The sequence below is a fragment of the Macaca thibetana genome, chromosome 8 (genome assembly GCF_024542745.1).
Source record: "Macaca thibetana thibetana isolate TM-01 chromosome 8, ASM2454274v1, whole genome shotgun sequence".
Lineage (NCBI taxonomy): Eukaryota > Metazoa > Chordata > Mammalia > Primates > Cercopithecidae > Macaca > Macaca thibetana.
Window position 1 is genome coordinate 120,826,107 of NC_065585.1, and position 16,163 is coordinate 120,842,269.

General features: G+C 46.8%; 2 protein-coding genes across 4 annotated transcripts in view; one reads left to right on the plus strand and one right to left on the minus strand.

Annotated features, from left to right (window-relative positions):
* The window catches only part of LOC126961287 (60S ribosomal protein L34-like), a 563,491-nt gene that overhangs the window by 467,381 nt on the left and 79,947 nt on the right, over nucleotides 1-16,163 (minus strand). The window lies entirely within an intron of this gene.
* Nucleotides 1-16,163, plus strand: part of PEBP4 (phosphatidylethanolamine binding protein 4) — a 478,151-nt gene that overhangs the window by 393,129 nt on the left and 68,859 nt on the right. The window lies entirely within an intron of this gene.

Consider the following 16,163-nt stretch of genomic DNA (forward strand, 5'->3'; position numbering starts at 1 on the left):
GAAAAGTTATCCCAATCCACCCATCCCCAGCTCCCAAATTATCTTCCCCATTGGCTTTAGAGATGCCTAAAATTTCTTAATAGCAGGAAATGCTTTATAACATAATTGAGAATAAGGCTGGAAAGGGCTAGTCATAGGGGGCGAGTTCATGGACTGGCTTAAGCCCCAAACTCCAAGCAACAGTAGACAACATTAGACTTTTGGCTGGGCCACTCAAAGGAAAACAGAGCAGGAAGCCACCATACAATGACAGAAAGTGAGAGACATGGAAGGGAGGACAGTAGGAGGGGGAGGTCAAAGGAAAGGAGGGGATCTCCCTTTCACTGTGTCTCCCTGCAAAGTCCATGCACATTCCTCTGCACCAGCTGCTCCAAAACAGGAAGCCGCTCCCTTTCCCAGTATTTTTCTTGTATCCAGGTTTTAATTCATAGATATGGCCAGGCACAGTGGCTAACTCCTGTAATCCCAGGGCTTTGGGAGACTGAGATGGGCAGATCACTTGAGGTCACGAATTCGAGGCCAGCCTGGCCAACATGGTGAAACCCTGTCTATACTAAAAATACATAAATTAACCGGGCATGGTGTCGGGCAACCGTAATCCCAGCTACTTGGGAGGCTGAGGCAGGAGAATCACTCGAACCTGGAAGGCAGAGTTTGCAGTGAGCCAAGATCACGCCACTGCACTCCAGCCTGGGTGACAGAGTAAGACTCCATCTCAAAAAAAAAGAAAAAAGAAAAAAATTTATAGACATGACCAAGTGATGACACAGGGAGATCAATGCCATTCAAGAAAGTTTATTACTCACAGTTCCCAAGAGGAGGCACGCCGGGCCATGCCACAAAGGGCTCTGTGGGGAAACACCAGGGTCATCAGGAAGAGGAAAGCATGGCCTGGAGCCTTTATTGTGGGTTCCACAGGAAGGAATGGGCATGCAGGTGAGCAAGTTTGAACAGCTTAGGACTGGCTTGTTTGCATAATGTTAGCAGGCTCTGCGCCACAGGAGTGATCCCTAGCTGTCTGGTAGCTGGCCCTGGGGTGATTTAGGGCAGGGGGAATATTGGTTTGGAGTGTGAGAGTAGATAAAGGAGGTGGTTGGTGGAATGGGCTCTGGATTGGTTGGTTTGTGTACAGAAGGTGTCTTCACCAGCAAGTTGTTTACTGTCTCTCTCTAGGAATTTGCTAGCCCTGGGAAGAGCATTCTCTCCAGAATTAGCAAGGCGCCCGGATGTGAAAGCATCATAAAACCCAGAAAATAAAAAGCATGATGAATATACCTAGGACTCCCTCCTATCTTAGTGCCGTTCTTTTTTGAAAGTTCTGCTCAAAATACTCTTCATTCAGGATACCTTCCTGATGACTCATGACTCCAAACCCTCTCTCCTTCTCTGGCCTCCCTCTTAGCACTCAGTCTGTGCCGCACAATTTAGCACCTGATTCCACGCTGCCTTGTTTCCTAGTTGTCCCAGAGCACTTGCCCTAGTTTCCCAGCCTCCAGGGAAGACTCTCCTCGCCTCCCTCCTGCGCCCGTGCACAACCAGCCCTGTACCCAGAGCATTGCCGTTGGTGTTGGCACTAGCCCTTTCCAGCCACTATCCTGGTCAGGGCCCTCACTCTGACTTTTCATACTCCTATCAGGACACTGAGGACCAGGGAGATTAACAATTTGACTCAAAGTCAGTGGACTGTCATGATATACTGCATCATTGCCCCTATCATGGACAGCAGCAAGACTCTCCTCCCCCAATTCCTTCTGATCACATGGACCCTGCAGGGGTCTGCCAGTAGCCTCCTCCAACAAATATACACCCTCCACCAACTGACCTCCCACTGCTGCTCACCATCAGCTACTTACTTACTCCTACCACCAAACCTCTTCACTTACCGTCTCCTTCCCCGAATATCCTTTCCCTTCTCTCCCAAAACAAAGTTATTCACAACTTCCCAACCCAGCTTAAAGGCCACCACATCACCTTCAGAACTGCCCTGATCCCTTCTGCCAATGAGTTCACTGACTTGGAGTCAAGTTGTTCATCTCCTTTGGGCGTTGGTGTCCTCCCAGGTAAAGAGAAGAGCTGGCCTGCATGATCACCTGGGCCCCTTTTGTTGGTGGTGGGTTTTGTTCGTTTGTTTTTTGCATTCAGATATTCTGATTTGGGTTTGTTTTTCTTTCCTTTTTTTTTTTTGTTTGTTTGTTTGTTTGTTTGTTTTTGAGATGGAGTTTCACTCTTGTTGCCCAGGCTGGAGTGCAATGGCGCAATTCAGCTCACCGTAACCTCTGCCAACCGGGTCAAGCAATTCTCCTGCCTCAGCCTCCCAAGTAGCTGGGATTACAGGCACGTGCCACCACGCCTGGCTGATTTTGTATTTTTAGTAGAGACCGGGTTTCTCTATGTTGGTCAGGCTGGTCTCGAACTCCCTACCTCAGGTGATCCACCTGCCTTGGCCTCCCAAAGTGCTGGGATTACAGGCATGAACCACCGTGCCTGGTCGATTTGGGTTTTTAAAAAATTTTTATTTTTATAGGTTTACAGGTACAAGTGTTTTAAATTTTTATTTTTATAGATTCAGGGGTACAAGTGCAGTTATGTTGCCTGGATCTATTGTGTAATGGTGAAGTCTGTTCTTTTAGTGTACCCATCACCCAAACAGTGTACATCGTATCCAATAGGCAGTATTTCATCCCTCTCCTGCCTCCCTCCTTCCTACCTGTTAGTCTACAGTATCCATTATTCTTCTCTGTATGTCCATGTGGAGCCATTGTTTAGCTCTCACTTATAAGTGAGAACGTGGTTTTTCACTTTCTATTTGAGTGATTTCACTTAGGATAATCTAGGCCCCTTTTGGCTCTAACCATGTTAGGTGCTGACTTTGTCTATAGAGCTCTTCCTTGGTGTGCGGCAAGTGCTTCTTCTTAGGCAGCATGCAGGCAGAGAATAGGGCATTTGAGCCTGGCATACCTGTCCCTGAGAGCCAGCCCAGAGGGCTGCCCGGAGGAAGTCTTCCCAGCTGCTGATTACTGACCGCACTGTTGACAGTAATAACAGAGACAATTCCGCTCAACTTAACTATGATTTACTGAGCACGCCTTCTGAGTTCAGCACTCTGCTGGGCACTTTATGGGGCTCTAGAAGGGTAGGATTAAATTCCTGACCTCAAGGAACTCAAAACCCAGTGGGGAAATGAATTATACGTACACGTGCGCGCACGCACACACACACACACACACACACACACACATTTGAGAATTGCTGAGAAAACTGGGCAAATCTATAGGTTCAAGAGTCTGATATGTGTACCAGTGTGAGTCACTGCTTTTAATCCCTTATTTTGGATTTGCCAACATTAGACTCTAAGTGTCTGCCAACACAGCAGTGTGAGGCCACCCGTAAGTACTCAGTGTCCGCCATGTTGGAGGACACTGTTCTGGCCACTTTGGGCTTGGAGAGCATACCTTTGGGATTTGTTCAATACCATTCCAGTTGTAAACATTCCCACCTTATCAACCTCTTAACCACGGAAATGCTCAGAAATTCTCACATTTCAGCATACAAACACACCTCCTAAAATGTCTTTGACACTTAGAAGCACACACAAAAAATCTTATCCGTGTGTGTTGATTTTTTGGTTCAGAAAATAAGGTAAATTCATTATGTTTTATACTAACAAGTGGCATAAAATATCATTAAAATATTACCCAATAAATGTGAAGCATTTAAATGGATAAAAAATCTTTCATGTAGAATGTGAAAGACTTGAATATTTGGAGAGATACATCATAGGTTCACAAATCAACATTCCCCAAATTAATTTTCACATGTGCTCCTTATTGACAAAAAAGGAATTTTTATTGTAATTTGACAAAATGATTTTTATTGGAACTTAAGGTGATTCTAAAGCTCACACTGGATGGGGAAAACCCATAAAGAATATTTGAGAAAATGTTGTAAACTAAGACTAATAAGGGAAGGGTAGAATAGAACACTTGCACTTCTTTTTATAAAAATATAATAATTAGGCCGGGTGTGGTGGCTCATGCCTGTAATCCCAGCACTTTGGGAGGCCAAGGCGGGCAGATCACGAGGTCATGAGATCAATACCATCCTGGTTAACACGGTGAAACCCCGTCTCCGCTACAAACACAAAAAATTAGCCAGGTGTGATGGCATGTGCCTATAATCCCAGCTACTTGGGAGGCTGAGGCAGGAGAATCACTTGAACCCAACAGGTGGAGGTTGCAGTGAGCCAAGATCGCGCCACTGCACTCCAGCATGGATGACAGAGCAAGACTCCATCTCAAAAAAATATATATACATATATATACACACACACACACACACACACGTATGTATATATATACACATCTATAAAATAATTTAAAAGTAGGCGCCGGTGAGAGAATACACAGACATATCATTGAATAGAAAGATCTGAAATAGATTAAAATATATATTGAGAGTATAATAAAGAAGCCATGAAAAACTGAAAGGAAAGGACTGATTATTCCACAAATGGTTTAGGGATGATTGACTATCCATTTGGGAAATAAATAAATAAATGTTGACACTCTTTCTCAGACCATAATCAAAGTAAGTAAATGGATTAGCTATTTAAATGTTTAAAGTTAAACCATAATAGAATCAGAAGAGAACAGACATTAATATTTCTCTCCTCTCAATATAGGAAAATACCACTTCACATGTACCTGCAAAAGCAGAAGTGAAATAATTGACCAATCTGAGCTCATAAAACCTTCAAAACTTCTGTAAATAAAAACCTCTCAAGGTAAAATTTAAAAAAAAAGCAAGCAGCACATTGAAAAAAATGTGAAATATACCATGAGGATTATTGTCTTCAACACGTAAGGTACTTACAAATCAGTAAGATAATAGTTGTATGGTCAGCTGGGTGTGGTGGCTCATGCTTGTCATCCCAGCACTTTGGGAGGCTGAGGTGGGTGTATTACTTGAGGCCAGGAATTCGAGACCAGGGTGGTCAACATGGCAAAACCCTGTCTCTACTAAAAATACAAAAATTAGCTGGCATAGGTCCCAGCTACTAGGGAAGCTGAGGCATTGCTTGAACCTGGGAGGCAGAGGTTGCAGTGAGCCGAGATCGAGCTACTGCATTCCAACTTGGGCAACAGAGCAAGACCCTGTCTCAAAAAAAAAAGAAAAATTGTACGTACCTCTCACAGGGTTGTTGAAAGAAGAAATAAGGCAGTCTATAAAGTGCATAGGATAATACCTAGCACACAGTAGGCACTCAATAAATGTTTGCTGTTATTTGTTTTTGACCAATAGAAAAATAGTAAGTAAAAAAATGAGCAAAGGACATGAATAGGAAATTTTTTCAAAAGAAATATAATATAAAGATACGAAAAATGAAAATCTACCCTGGCAGTTGGAAATGCAAACAAAAACGAGAAATCACCACCACCTCTCCCTACCCTTCCCCAACTGTGGCCATTCAATTGGCGATGTTTGAGTTTTGTTTTGTTTTTTTAAAAAATAAATTAATAAAATGCCATCCAATGTCTTCTCATAGAGTGCTGGTGAGAGTGTAAATTGTTAAAAATCCTTTTGTAGCCTTATTTGGCTGTGTGTATTGAATGTGAAACACCTTTAAAATGTGTATAGCTTTCAGCCCAACAATCTCCTTCTAGAATTTACACTAAATTTATATAAAGAATGATACCTATCAAAATAAGACAGGAACTGTTATCTATTAGATAATTATTAAGGAGATTATGATGGATGTGAGCAAAAATTCATCCACAATGCTACTCATCCCTGTGTTACTTATAATAATGAAATATTAGAAATGACCCATTTGTCCAACAAGACACAGTTGGCAAATAAATTGCACTATATAGACTATTATGCAACCTACCAGGTACAATGGCTCATGTCTATAATCTCAGCACTTTGGGAGGCTGAGGTAGGCAGATCACTTGAGGTCAGGAGTTCGATACCAGCCTGGCCAACATGGTGAAACCCCACCTCTACTAAAAATACACACACACACACAAATTAGCTGGGTGTGGTGGTGCACGCCTGTGATCCCAGCTACATAGGAGGCTGAGGCAGAAGAATCACTTGAACCCAGGAGGCAGAGGTTGCAGTGAGCTGAGATCATGCCACTGCACTCGAGCCTGGGTGACGGAATGAGACTCTGTCTCTAAACAAAAGAAAAAAGAATATTATGCAGCCATTAAAATGGTTGAAGATGAATATATAAGCACCTGACAAAATATTTGTACCATTTTTTTACACGAAAAGAAAAAGCAAATGAAAAGTAATTCGAGCACAATTCATTTTCGTTGTATGGAGAAAAGAAACTGGAAAGTGTATGCACCGAAATGTTGGTAATAGTTAGGTCTGGGTAGTACGATTATGAGTGATTTTTATATTCTTTGGGCTTAGCTGTTTTTCCAAATTTTCTATAATATATATCATTTTGTAATCCAATTTTAAACTTGTCCTTAAAAATTAAATTGCTGGGCAAGATAATTTGATTATTACAATCATGGTGGGGAATATAAAAAGAATTAAGTAAGGGCCCCACTCCGAGGAATCTGTGGTTTCTTTTGGGAGCATTTGAGCATCACCTCTGCTGAGAGCCACCTGCCCCCTACCACCCGCCACAATGCCCCTATAGCACCCTATACACACCTCTGACATATACCTGGCTCTCTGCTTGCGATTACAGATTAGCTTGCTGGTCTCCCTACTAGGCCAACAGCTCCTATGGGCAGAAGCCAGGGTCCCTCCTCTCCACGTCGGTAAAAGTTCCATGAGTGCTCCTTGAAAGAGCAACATATACTTAGAACAAAATTTGCTACCTATCAAAATAAGGTAGCACGCGTGAAGCGCTGGGTGAATCAGACAGAAGGTAGGATGAGCTCATAAGAAGGCATCTTTGGTTATGACTGGGATGGGGATGAGCAGGGAAGGCTCTATGGAAGAGGAAGACATTGAAAATCACCTGGACTCATGGCAAGGATATGACCAAGGACAAGGCCTGATATCACTGTAGGGTAAATATCTAAGGCCAGGCCACAAAGCAGGGAGCCCACCAACCCTCATCCCCAGCTCTTTCATCTCCATCTTACAAGCACTGGGAAGCGTTCTATGAGGGTAAGGCCCCACAGCCCTGAGACATCACCTGCGGCAGGGAACTCGAATGCCACCTTTGTTTGGACTGTTGCACCCAAATGGCTCTCTCCCGGATTAAGGGAGTGCTGATCTATTGACCTAGCCAGCTCCTTCTGTGACTGTCCACACAGATTCCCTCACATGTGTTTGGAAACCTCATACTAAAAATCCAAGCTGGGTGCTGTGGCTCATCCCTATGATCCCAGCACTTTGGGAGGCTGAGGCAGGTGGATCCCTTGAGCTCAGGAATTCCAGACCAGTGTGGGCAACATAGTGAGACCCTGTCGCTACCCAAAAAAAAAAAAAAAGTTCTTTGAATCAACCAGGTGTGGTGGCGTGTACCTGTAGTCCCAGCTACTCCGGAGGCTGAGGTGGGAAGATCACTTGAATGTAGGAATTCAAGGCTGCAGTGAGCCATGATCACACCACTGCAGTCCAGCCTGGGAGACGGAGTGAGACCCTGTCTAAAAAAAAAAAAAAAAAACAGTGCTTTCAAATGTTAGCCCCCTAAGGCAAGGGCTTTGTCTAACTTGTTTATTGCTGTACACCCAGGGCCTAGGACAGTGTTTAATGAAGAGTAAGTGCTTATTAAATGTTTGTTGAATAAATTAAATACGATAACTTAAATATTGGCTTCCAGGAGTCTGCACTGAGTTACACATACATGTGATGAATATATATACACTTCTGTGGCTGCCTTGTGAATATGCATTATGTGTTTGTACGTAAAATATGTAGAGGACCCTAAAATGAATGTGCACTCGTGTGCGCGCACACACACAAGCACGCGCAAACGCACAGAGAGCTTGGGAAAATATCAAAAGGAGAAGCCCACAGCTTTCTCGGTAGTCAATCGCACCCTTGGAGAAGAGGATTCCAATAAAATAGAATTTGGATGGTGTCACAAATAAATTTGCCTTTCTAAAAGCTCCCAAATTAAAATTTGAGAGAGGGTTGAGCATGAGGACAGGATGGCAATGAGCAGATATGAATTTGCTTTATTTGTACGGCTCAAAACTCCTCTCTGTACCATTTGCGGGTGAGGAAAGAAGACTGCAGGACCGGAGACAAGATGAGAAGCTCTGAGTCTGCTCCCTTCTCTGCTCCTCAGCCCGAGCTTCTCTAGGAGCCCACTAGATATGGCAGCCCCTTCCCCTTGCACCCCCAGAAGCCCGTGGAATCCAGCTCTTTCTGTGTGTGTATGTGGTGGGGAGGTTGGTTGTCTGCGTGAAGAGGCAGCCCTTTAGGGCAATGGTGCAGCAACATTACCCAGCTTAGATCTCTATTCCTGTGGTCCTCTGGCCAATCAAAGGGTAGTGGCTGACTACCCCCATCTCCCTTCAGAAGTAAAGTAACGCTGTCATATTGTTCCAGCATCTTAAGCCCTGGGGGGTCATCGTGTGTCCCAGTTACTCACAGAGCCCAGTGCCGCCTGCTAAAGACTGTATTTAAGGGTAATATAAACAGTTTGATCTTTAAAGTACCCTGGATGCATAATATCTATACATAGTTCTTGAATTTTTCTTCTAAAAACAATTAGCCAAAAAGCCCTTTTTATATGATATTTGCAACTACACTGACAGTAACAGCAATTAAACCCCGTCTGTTTGCTGAGAAAGGAGCCAACTCTTCATTTCTCCAGAAGCCTGTAAAATGTACAAATTCGGAACTAGAACACTGAGCCTTCAAAGGTAGCCACAAGACCCTTCAAGGTCAGGCCCCAGCCCAGCTTTTATTTCCCCCTTGATCCCACGTAATCCCATCATCCCAACCAGCCCCAGCAACCCCAAGATATCCCTGGTGTTTTCTGCCCCTGCTAAGCTGTTGCCATGCTTGGGGGCCTTGCCAGGGATGTCTTCCTCCTCCGTGTCCCTCTTCCCCCAACCGTATGTCAAGGCACGGTTCAAATCCCACCTATGTACGCAGGCTTCCTGGTCTACCTCAGCCATCAAGGCTCTCCTCATCCCTTGAATTCCTGTATCTACCCGCTTAGGAAGTGCTTCCACATGGCCTGAGGATAAGCGGTTCTATAGGTCTCTGCCCCCACTCTGGGCTGTGACCTCCTTAAGGGCAAAGCTGCACCTAGCTCTCTGCCTGCACGTGTGATGAATAAATGAATGAGTGAAAGAAGGAAGGAAGGAAGGAAGGAAGGAATCACCAAACAGCCCATGCAATGGTTGAAGGATGACAAAAGGGAGTTAACAGGCCTATGAAATAAAGACCACAGCTCTGGGGCTGACACTTAGAGAGGGTTGACAGGGAGAAGCAGGGAGATCTGCTAGCAGGCTATGCAGTGGCCTGGGAGAGGGATGACGGAGTGGCCATGGGGGTCAGTGGGCCATGGGACCAGAGAAGAGGCAGTGGACTCCCCATCCTGGAAGGCCAGGCCCGACACCCTCTCTCTTGCATCGGAAAGCATGCTACAGAATTACCAAATCAACATGGACTACAGGGCATCTGCCGTTGCACCTGTCCCCGGAAAGTTGAGCTCAGTGAAAATGAAGTGCTGTCTTTGCATTGGAGGGTTAGCAGAGTGGGAGGCAGAGAGGAATCTTTTTTGGAGGAATGAGAATCATGTCTGTCACAAAGTGTTTGACAAGGTGAGCATCCATTTCTTGGGAAGACAGTGAAACCTAGCTCTGGGCCACCCAGAGACTGATTTCCCTTTGGGGCACTGGATCAGCTCGCAGAGGACCCCCATGCTGCTGGAGACATTGCCCCAGAGCTCTGCAGTGGGCCCACGTACCTTCCTGTGGCCTGGAGCAGCTTCGAGCTGCGTAGGTCTTCAGGGGCTGGGAGGAAGAGAGGGGCCCACAGCCCCACCTCAGGGGGCTTAGGAATAGAGTCATCTCTTACGTATCAGTGGGGTCTCTCTGAGGGGTGGCAAACATATCAGCATAAACTGGAGGTTGCAATACTCTAGTTCGAGGCTGGCACCCACCCCCATCTCTGACTAGTCACTGTCTAGACTTCACTAGGAGCTTGAATTTCTTCGTCTTGAAAAAAGTGAGGTTGGGCCCGACGATCTCTAGGGGTGATTTCCGCTTCTAAAATTCTATAGTTCCAGAATTTCTCCGCTTCCTTGACTCACTGACAGCCTACTCTCCATCCTAATGACTTAAAAATTCCTGTGAACACACTTAGTGTATAACTGTCTTTCTGTTTCATTTTTTAGTTACATTATTCTAGATAATACTCTTCTTGCTTGCCAAGAAAAGAAAAAAAATGACATTAATTAAAGATTTGGTCTGTGTCCTAATCAAAAATTTTGAAAATGAATGTATCATACTGTACATTCTGCAATGTAGCCTGCTTTCTTACTTAGCAATATATCATTAACATTTTCCCATGTCAACACATAATCTTCTAAACCATGATTTTTAGTGCAGAAGTAGTTTACCATATGGATGTACTATAATTTACTCAGCCAATCCTCTACTATTGGACATTAGGTTGTATCTATTTTTTTTATATTATCACCAACGCTACAATGAACAAAGTTGTGAATACATAACTCTTCATTCACCTCTGTGGTGACTTTCTGAGAATAAATTCTCAGGGGTCAAAGGTTTTGCATATTCAAAGGCTTTTTGGTACATGTTACTAAAATGCCATCCAGAATTTAGAATTTCTATCAATGTAGAATCCTTGTATCAATTTAGAATTCATAGCATATGAATAACCATCAGGACAGTCATATTTTAGAGTTAAAAAGAGACCTAGCAAGGCTGTGGTCCATCCCCTCCAGTTTACAGGTGAGGAAACTGAGGCCCAGGCTGGGAGGTGCGTAGGTATTTGTCCTGGGCACTCCTCTCAGTATGGGTGAGACTCTGAACGCCACCAGGACCCTGCTTGTGCCCTGACCTGCCAACCTCGGTCCCCACTGCCATAACTCAGGGCTTCTAAAGCCTTCCCTCCCTGTGTCACCTCTCATGGGCCCTCACAGCCACGTGGCTTCCTCCTAAGAGCAGGCTGCACTCGCCATTTCTCCCTCTTCTCTTCCCATTTGTCTTTCCCTGCTCCTTCTTTGTCCCCCTGGCAGCCACTTCTGATGGAAGTGTGCAGTTCTTGTCCCAGGGGTTTCTCTGTGATAGTTAGAAGCCCTCTCCCATTTTGAAACCCCTCCCCTCTTTCAGCTACCTGGATCCCACTGCCACCTGCCCTTTTGGCCCGTTCTTCTCAACATCCTTCCCAGGTTCCCTCCCTCTACCTGGCTTCCCGCCTGATGATCCCGGTTCTCCCAGCATCCCCCTTCCCTTCATATGTTCCCAGGATGAGCCCATACATCCCTGAAGGCTCCAGCCACACCCACTTTTCCTCTGCCAGAGCTCCAAGCCTGTGGGCCCATTGCACACCTCCCGCTGCACACTCCACAGGCCCATTCACAACGCGTTAGCAACGAAACGTAAACCCTTCCCTTCCCCAGCCCTCACCTCGACCCCCTCATCTACCTAGATCTTCTTTTAAGGCTGAGCTGAAACATTTCACCCTTCACAAGGCCCTCCTGTGACCCAGCTTCTTTGGGGCAGCACTGAGCCCCCTCTCGTCTAGGAAACTCCCACATTCCCCATCAGGGAACTTAGCACCGTCACGCAATTACTCATAGTCGAAGCCGTAGGAGTAGTAGTGGTGGTTTATTTCTCTGACTCCCCAACCAGACTCAAGTACTTGAGAGTGGAGGCCATGTTTAATTGGCCTTACCCCCAACAACTGTTTGTTGACTGAATAAGCAGTGGCAGAGAGAAGCAAGTATTATCCTCAGAAGGTAACTCCTCTTTTCTCTTTGCCATCACCAGCCAACTGGAAATCTGTACTGAGTCATTTCTGACTACAAGGAGAGGGTATGGGTGCCATGGGATAAAACTCACCCATCAAAATATTGGTATCCCCCCTCCCCCGCCTCTGCCAATTTCCAGACCTGATGGAAGGAACATTCTCAAGGCTAGATCAGTTTGAGATTGTAATACTCAAGGTAATTCTTGCCCTCTGACCACTTCTCCAGAACAAACTCTTTATGCTAACCTGGCTGGTGTATCTAAAGGCAGACCCCAACTCTTCAACTCCACTCATTATATTTCATTCTTTTAGAAAAATACAATCCCTCTCCTCACCTGTGTAAATCCTACCACCCTCCACGATAGTGTTCCTAGAGGAACCCACCCCTGCAGACTCCTCTCCTGCCCAAACATCAGAATCCCCATTAGAAGGGACCAGCCTTCAGCCGGGCACAGTGGCTTACGCCTGTAATCCCAGCACCCTTGGGAAGCTGAGGCAGGAGGATTGCTTGCACCCAGGAGTTCGAGACCAGCCTGGGCAACACAGAGAGACCTTGTCTCTACAAAAAAATTTTTTAATTAGCCAGGAATGGTGATACACACCTGTGGTCCCAGCTACTAGGGATGCTGAGGTGGGAGGATCACTTGGGCCTGGGAGGTTGAGGCTGCAGTGAGCCGTGATGATACCACTGCACTTTAGCCTGGGTGAAAGAGCAAGACCCTGTCTCGAAAAAAAAAAGGGAGGGGGGAGAGTGGGGGCCAGCCCTCTTTCCTGCATAGGAGTCCTTCGGTATTGACAATCCCTCAGTCCCTGGCATGGAGCTTTGTATGAAGTGTGCTCTGGTGAACAAGCTTTGATCACTCAAATGAAGATTTGATGACTGTTAGAAGGACTGAGGAGAAAGAGATGGCTTCCTTTTTGCTCCCCCAAGCTGCTGCCCTAGCAACTTTTTAAAAAGCCACTAATAGACAGGGTTTCAAAATCCAGAGGGGTCAGGCATGGTGGCTCATGCCTGTAATCCAAGCACTTGGGGAGGCCGAGGTGGGAGGATTGCTTGAGCCCAGGAGCTCGAGAGAAGCCTGGGCAACATGACAAGGCCACCGTCTCTACAAAAACTAAAAAAATTGCCAGACATGGTGGCATGTAACTGTAGTCCCAGCTACTCGGGAGGCTGAGGCCAGAGAATTGCTTGAACCCAGAAGGTCGAGGCTGTAGTGAGCTGTCACACCACTGCTCTCTAGCCTTGGCAGCAGAGCAAGACCCTGTCTCAAAAAAAACAAAAAAAGAAATATACCTAGCCTCTTACCAGAGGTCCCATCCTAACTCGAAGGAACACATGCCCCAGAATACTAGAATGTACTAGAGTGTTCTTTCCGTGGTACCACTAATCCAGAGCCCCTCCAGAACGGACGGTTTAGTGTTTCTATTGCTGGGAGACAAAAAGCCGGATGAAGGGGGTAGGAGGAAGGGAAAGAGAGCCAGGATGTGTTCAGTTTCTACTCCACGCTGGGCACTTTCTAAACATGCATTATCTTATTTCATTCCCACTATAACACTGCGAAATAAGTACTGACCCTACTTGACGTACAAGAAGGCTGTGGTTCAAAGAAGTGAATCCACCTATCCAGGGGTACAGAACGTAGTAAGGAGCAGAGCTGAGATTTTAAACCTACATTCTTTAGAGTAGCCCCGTTGTCTCCAGGAGGAACAGTAGCAAAGCCCAGAAAATGCAGCTCCACGTTTGCCTGTCGGTCTGCTCTTTTCCTCCTCTATTCACAGTCGTTGACAGCTTCCTTGATGCCAGACTGCGGTGGCTTCTCCGAGGACCTGGCATGGTCGCTGTTGCTCCTGTTTTGAATGAGGACTCAGGCTTAGGGAGGATCAGTAACTTTCCCAGGCCATGCTGCTAGCAGGTGGCAGAGCCCATCTGACTCCTTCACACCCCGGATCACCCCTGCCTCCCTCTCTGGGCTTGTGTCTCAATCCTCCTCTCTCAGGGAGCAGGAGCAGGATCTGTGGCCAGGCAGCACATGGCGGATCTATTCCAAACCAGACCACCGACCTCAATGTGCCTATTAGAACCTTACCCCATTCCAGAGATAGGGCGTCTCCGAGAGGACACGTTGGAGGACATCTGGGGTCTCGATATGGCTGTGGCTCTGTCCTCGGCACTGGGCAGGAAATGCTGAGGGGCACCTGGGCCAGATTCCCATAGGTGCCCCCAGGAGGGCAGGAATTTAACTGAGGACACAGCAGCACTCAATTCCGGTTCCAGTATCCTTGGTTGAAGACAGTTGAGGGCCAACAGCTTTTTTCCTCCAAAAAAGAATTGTCAGGGCACCACATGCTGACCTTGCTCCTAGCTTCCCCTCATTTGAGGAAATGCAGAGAGAAGTTGCCAGGCCCCCGTGGGTCTGTGCTGAGCTGCCCTGTCATCCCACTGCCATGGGAGCAGCATCTAGGCCTGGGAAAAGTGGGTCCAGAGTGGGCAGCATAGTGTTCCAGACACACTGGGGTCTGAGGAGCAGGCCCGGACACAGCTCACATGCACAAACTGTGCACACGTGGCCTGTTCCTGTTCCTTCACGCAAGCCGTGTCCCCGGCACCCACAAAAGGTGACGCCCAGATGGAGCCCAAAGCGTCCCTGACGGTCCCCCCTCCAGCTCGCTGCCTTTCTCCTGATGTCGCTGTTGACAGAGGGTTATGTAACCTCGAAGGAAGGGAGGCCTGGAGTTCTCCCCAAAGCGGCGAGTGAATCAGTTTTTGCTGCCGTCATTTTCTCAGCAGGAATCTGCTTTATGCAGATTGGATTTAGGGGTTTTTCCTGGATGCTTCTGTTTCATTTAACATGCAAGGGCTAATAACTTGTCACAATTCAATAAGGCGGTGGTTACAAACACCCGGGCGGCTGCTTATTTAAATGCAGGTTTGTTAATTAGCTTCTCCTAACAAGGCGTACGCTAAATCAGGCTCCCGGCTGGCAGCACCCAAGCCTGGCGCATCTCCCGGGACGGGAGGTCGGGAGGTTGGCTACAGGGTCACATCCAGTCGCTGGCAGCAGGGCCAGAATTAAAGGCTAGGAGGCCTGTCTCAGCCACTCCACTGCCTCAGTTTCCTTCAAATCAAGGCATCAATGACAAATTTTAAAAGCAACTCCAAGATAACCACGCTCTGTCCCTTCCCTTCCTTCCTTCTCTGGTTCTCGTTCTTGTCTTTGATTCCTGACCCCATCCCCCACTCCAAGTGTGCTGTGTGTGTTTATTGCTGTTGCTGTTTGATGCAAGCCCCACCTCTTCCATAAAACCTTCAGAGCTTCCTTCAACCCTGACACCATCTCCACTTACATATCATCATCTACTCAGTTTGGTAGCAGGTTGCTGGGGTGCTGGTAACAGGGACAGAAGAAAACCAGCAAAGATGGGGCACCTGCTGTGGGCCAGGGGCTGTGTCCATAATCCCCACAACAGCCTGCAGTCGGGTGTCCCCAGCCTCCTACTACATATGTAGACATTGAGGCCCAGAGAGGTTGCGTGACCTTCCCAAGGTCACTGGACCAAAGAGAGTCACTCAGGGGTTCAACCTCCTGCTATAACTTCAAAGCCAGTGCTCTCTCCCGTCCTGGTGGGCAGGAAGCGCCTGAAAGCAGCATGTGTCGGCCAGGCGAGCGTGGTGGCCCACCCCTGTAATCCCAGCACTTTGGGAGGCCAAGGTGGGCAGATCACTTGAGCTCAGGACCAGCCTGAGTAACGTGGCAAAACTCCATCTCTACCAAAAACACACAAAAAATTAGCTGGGCGTGGTGGCATGTGCCTGTGGTCCCAGTTACTTGCCTGTCTGGGGCGGGAGGATGACTTGAGCATGGGAGGTTGGGTAACAGAGTAAGACCCCGTCTCAAAAAAAAAAAAAAAAAAAAAAAAACCACCACAGCATGTGTTAGGGAGGCATTATTCATTACTGTCATCATGACGGTCGCTGCTGTGAGATCTCGCTGAAAACAACGACCCTAGTTGGATCCTAACTGAATCCTGGAATCTGGTTCCACCCAGAACCTTAGGCCTCTCACTGAGCACCTGACCACCGCCATAAGAAAGCCACTGGGTACCCACAGGAGCAGCTGGGCCACTGCCTTTGGAGGGCCTCATCCCTACAGGGCAGTTCCGGGCACCAGCATCCAGTGAGGAAGTCGAGCCTTAAGCCAAAGGCAAGAGAAAGCTGGTCACACAGAAATCCC